The sequence below is a fragment of the Microtus ochrogaster genome, unplaced genomic scaffold (genome assembly GCF_000317375.1).
Source record: "Microtus ochrogaster isolate Prairie Vole_2 unplaced genomic scaffold, MicOch1.0 UNK12, whole genome shotgun sequence".
Lineage (NCBI taxonomy): Eukaryota > Metazoa > Chordata > Mammalia > Rodentia > Cricetidae > Microtus > Microtus ochrogaster.
In genome coordinates, this window is record NW_004949110.1 from 6,154,573 (window position 1) to 6,159,949 (window position 5,377).

Here is a 5,377-nt window from a genome sequence, read left to right on the forward strand (position 1 = left end):
ACATACACACATACACACACATATACATACACACACATACACACACACGCACACACACACATACACACACATACATACACACATACACACACATACACACACACGCACACATACATACACATACACACACATACACACACGCACACATACACACATACATACACATACACACACATACACACACATACACACACATACACACACGCACACACACACATACACACACGCACACACACATACACACACACATACACACATATACACACATACACACACATACACACACACACAATGTGTACACTAAAGAATTGAGTAATCAGGCTCTGTGGTGGGGGAACTGCTCTGAAGACTCAACTTTAAATATCTCAGGCAGAAAGTGATGTTGTATTTTTCTTCATATGGCATGGTCTGGAACCATTTCATCAGCTGCATGGGAAGTGGGAAACAGATCAAATTCTAAAGAAGTGTTTCTGGTCCATGGAAATCTACCCTTATTTCCATCAAATGTTTTGTGAAGAACGACTTGAAGCATGTTCTTTCAGGTGCATATACTGTGTGCCTACTTAATCTAGATGGTATACCTTACCAAACACCGAATATATAATTGTGTGTGTGTATGGTATATCCATGTGCATGCAAGTGTGCACATACATTTGTGCACATGCATGTGGAAGCCAGAGGTTAATGTCAGTGTCTTCTTCAATTGCTTTTCGTCTATTTTTTTTTCCAGACAGAGTCTTTCATTGAACCTGGAGCTCACTGATTTGGCTACACTGGTTGTCCAGTAAACCCTGTGGATCCATCTGTTTCCACCTCCCCAGTTCTGGGATTACGGGCACACGCTGCCATGTTCAGCCTTTTATCTGGGTGCTGTGCAGAGAGATCTAACTCGTTCTTGGTGATTCCAGGGTATGACTGTACTGCAGTGTAGTGACTTGTTCTTCTACTGATTAAGCGTAGTTTAGTCATTCCTGTGGCTCACCAACGTCCTCATGGCTGGACACACAGCTGCTTCTCTTCTGATGTGCCCACATGATCTTGTGTGCTCAGTTGGAGGTCGCATACAGAGAGGACAAATCCTCCTCCCCCACTCTACTTGTGTAGGTTGCTTTATCATGCTTGCTTCCAATCAGGGGCAGCCACCACCAGCCATTCTTAGGATGTGAGCACAACAGACAGAAGCGAAGTCGCAGTCTTTAAAGTTGAGAATGTTTAGAAGTTGTAGGGATGTGTATACATTTCAAGGTTGATTTTGCTGAAGCAACATAATACTTCTAAGAAATATGTAGCCGTTTTTTCACCCTACTGTAAAATTGGCCTTTAAACACCGACACCCTGTTTTCAAGCCCGCTTCGTGTACTTACCATGTAACTTATTATATATATATCTATGTATATCTATATCTATATCCATATCCATATCCATATCCATATCCATATCCATATCCATATCCATATCTCTATATCTCTATATCTCTATCTCTATCTCTATCTCTATCTCTATCTCTATATCTATATCTATCTATCTATCTATAAGTTGTGTTTGGTTCTGATAGTTTTGTTGGTTTGCTTTTTGTTTTCTGAGACAGGGTTTCTCTGTGGCTTTGGAGCCTGTCCTAGAACTAGACCAGGCTGGTCTCGAACTCACAGAGATCCGGCTGCCTCTGCCTCCCGAGTGCAAAGTATCTAAATTTTTAATTTATTTTATTTTGTTTTTTTCGAGACAGGGTTTCTCCGTGAAGTCCTGGCTGTCCTGGAATTTGCTCTGTAGACCAGACTAGACTGGCCTCAAACTCACAGGGATCTGCCTGCCTCTGTCTCCTGCATGCTGGGATTATTATTTAAAAGTCAGAATCTCCTATTTTACCTCCAACCTTCCGCACTAACAATGGCTCACACAGGATTTTACATATGCACCTGAACCGGCAACCACCCCACCACCCCCGCCTTTTTTTTTTCCTCTTTCGAGACAATGTCTCACTGTGAAGCCCTGCCTGGGTCTGAATTCAATAGGTTGTCTATGCTGGTCTCAAACTCGCTTTGCTTTGTCTGTGTCTGCCTTTGTCTGAGTCCGGGGATTAAAGACATGAGCCACCACATCAAACTGAGTATTTAATAAATGACCAGGTACTTGGGAGTGTGTGCCTCCAATTTCTCTTCGACTTCGACGTGGTTGTTGTGATCAGGTCTAATTTGTATCAGCACTTCTCCAGGAATTGAAGTAGGACCCCCTCCTCTGGGGTCTACGCGTGGCCTCTGGGTCACTATTGTCCCTCAGCCTTTCAGCTACTTCTGGAATAGTGGAATGTCGAAGGTCCGTGGTGAGATGTAGGGACCTTGGTTCCGGTCTTCCCTAGAGAGGTGGGGTGGAAAAGAACCACGCTCTAGAGCAGAGAGAAGCCAGGTGGTGGGCGGAGGTGAGGTGCGGGGCCGACGGGGGAAGGGCGAGCTTAGCCATTTAGGCCTCTGGCCGAGCGGCCGCCCCCGGAGGTGGAGGGGACCGGCGGTAGGCAGGGCTGCAGGGCGGCCCCTTGTGGGGAGCGCGGCCGCGGAGGTCAAAGGGCCGGTGCTAGCTCCGGGGAGCCCGCCACCCACCTCGGCCCCTCCCCTCGGCGGTGAGCCCGGGGGCGGGTTTTGTTTACTCCCTACACGCACCGCGGCCCGGCCAATCCGCGGAGAGCGTCGCCGCGCGTCAGGACCCCGGACGACCAATCGGCGCGCACCGTGCTGCTCCGCCGCCAAAGCGAGCGCGGGGGAAGCGGCGCCGCGGCCGTGTCGCTGAGGGCGGACGGCGTCGGGCGCGCTGGGCTGTGCGGCTGTCGCTGCCTGGCACGCGGGGCGCGCCTTGACCCTTCCTGCCACCGCAGGCTGCAGACGCGCGCGGGAGCGTCGCGAAGGCCGCGGCTGCGCTGGTGGAAGCTCGCTCGCTCTCACCCGACCTGGCTCTGCTTGAGGAGCGCCAGCTCCCGAAGACTCATCCCGGACGTGGGCCGAGGGTTGTACGCGCCGCCCGCCCCTCTGCACCGAGCGGCCGGTAAGGTCCGGGAAAGGGCGCGGGCCTGCACGCCGGGGCCTTTGGACCGGGCGCGGTTCCTGTCTGTCGGCCCTCCCTGTCTCGTCGCGGGACTTCTTGTCGCGGGGCTCGCTGCTTGTCCCCAGGGTTTCTGGGCAGCCCGGCTAAGCAACCCTCCCCTCCTCCCCCCAGTGCCTGATGAGGCTCGGAAGCTTGCAGGCTCGCCCTGCTCTAGGATCAGGAAGGGCAAGGGCTGCCTGGATTTTCACTCAGGTCTTCTGACTTTTCCTCCCGGCTTCGTGGTTCACAAGCCTCTGGTTTCTGCCGGGCGCTTCAGAGTTCCAAAGCTCTACGTACCGGGAGACCCCCCAGGCTCCCTTAAGTAACTTTTACTTTTCCATTCTCGATCCGATGTCTCGGAGAAATTAGGCAGGACTCATGGTTGCTGTGCACAGGGCAGTGGGAAAGTGTCCGTGGACTCCCGCCGAGAGATGGCACGGTGACGTGCATGGACACTCGCCCGTGTTCCCGTGCTTTGTGTGGGCTCGGTGTATTCATCTGTGGACCAGATCTGCCTCTGAGAGGAGGGGGAGGGTGGCGCGGTCGGGAAAGAGTCTGATCTCGGGGATGCACTTGGAACAAAGCTCCCTGTATGAAACGCGTAACCACCTCCATGCCGGGCGGGACTCTGGACCCCATGTTGTTTCCCCTTTCCATTTGAAATAAGTCGCCGGCCTTGTATAGCCTGCTTGTAGCTCGGTGGGACAGTGTTTGCTGAACATCCCTAAAGTTCTGGGTTCAATTTCCAACGCTGCAGCAACAAAAATGCCACAGCCAGAAACAGTTAGCAGGTTCGTGCTTTTTTCTCTGGTAGTTGCTGAACGTGCCTTCGAGTCTTTGAATGCTTCTGCGTCTTTCCTCATTCCATCTCAAGGGGCTCCGACTCCCTAGCCCACGTACCTACCTTCCCCTACAGACTCGGCTGCCGCCTTTCATTTGACTTATAATTTTTTTTTCTGGGTCACTTGTGTTTTGTTCCCTTAATGGTTTGAAATCATCTTAACGAGGAAATACGGTTTAACTTACTTGTCTTTTTTTCAGTGTGGCAGAATTCAAAGTTGAATATAAAGTGTCGACATAATCTGTTTTGCATTTTGCTCTTTCCGTTTCACCGGTTAACATCAGCGATTTAGGTAAAGCTTCACATCACTGTCCCATAGCTAGAATTGGTGTCTATTCTCACATCGCAGCAGGAGATAACTTCAGCGCCCAGACCCCAGGTTCTGTCACGCTTGTGTACTGGCTCTGGACGGGCTTACTTTTAGAACATCTTGTGCCTGGAACTAGCTTAGTGTTAATGGCAGACATGGTGTCTGTAGCACGGTGCTGGCATGCGGTTGCAGTTTCAGGAATGCAGCGCTTACATTGGTTAAGAAAGGCCCGAGATTATTAAACGCCCCAGTTACCTTAATTACATGCCGTTTACTTAAGAAAGGAAGTTGAGTTTTAATTATTCCTATTAATATTTTGTGGCTATAATTCCCTCCTCTCCACCCTTGTGAATGTGCAGTCCTTGGCATATGCAAGTTTTACCCATGCAGCCAAAATTCTTAACTGAGTTGTGAGCTTTCAGTACAGCTTGACGGCTGGGCCATAGCTCGGTGGTACGGTAATTACCCACACCCTATTTGGAGGCCTAGCACTAGGAAAATAAGAGTAACAAAACCCCACCTTTAAATAGGATGTGCATTCTTTTTTTCTTTTGTTTTTGTTTTGTTTTGTGTTTTGAGACAGGGTTTCCCCGTGTAACAGTCCTAGCTGTCCTGGAACTAGCCCTTATAAACACAGAGATCCACCTGCCTCTGCCTCCTGAGTGCTGGGATTAAAGATGTGCGCCACCACTGCCCTGCTAGGATGTACATTCTTTTCACGATCTTTTGGACTCATTGCAGTATGTGTCATAATGGATCTCAGAAGAAGTCAGGCTGGGAGTTTGTAAGGATTTTAAAGCCGATTAAATGTAAATTGGGGCTGGCAAGATAGTTCAGTGGGTAAAGGTGCTTGACACCAAGATTGCTGACCGTAGCTGCTCCTCTGGGACCCGCAGGGTGCATGGAGTTTCAGGATAACTCCTGGAGGTTATCCTCTAACGCTTCCACATCTGTGCTCTCCTCAAAAAGAGAGAGAGAGAGAGAGAGAGAGAGAGAGAGAGAGAGAGAGAGAATTTACTCATTTAGGACTCTAAAGATCCATAAATTATTTAAATAAAGGCTAATGAACCCTTTGAAGTGGTTTGCAAAATAATTTGTATTTGTACATTTTTGAGAGGTCATTCACAGTTTCATAGACAAAGTTACTTGAATAA

At 49.4% G+C, this 5,377-nt stretch overlaps 1 protein-coding gene across 7 annotated transcripts in view; it reads left to right on the forward strand.

The window, feature by feature from the left end:
• Nucleotides 1-2,763: 2,763 nt before the first annotated feature.
• The window catches only part of Tfdp2 (transcription factor Dp-2), a 124,906-nt gene continuing 122,292 nt past the window's right edge, over nucleotides 2,764-5,377 (forward strand). For 6 of the 7 annotated variants that reach the window (XM_005366667.2, XM_005366668.2, XM_013353591.2 and 3 more), the window contains exon 1: nucleotides 2,764-3,033. The gene's annotated coding sequence lies outside the window, so the exon portion shown is untranslated. The remainder of the gene's footprint in view (nucleotides 3,034-5,377) is intronic. The other variant, XM_026789020.1, reaches the window with a different exon arrangement.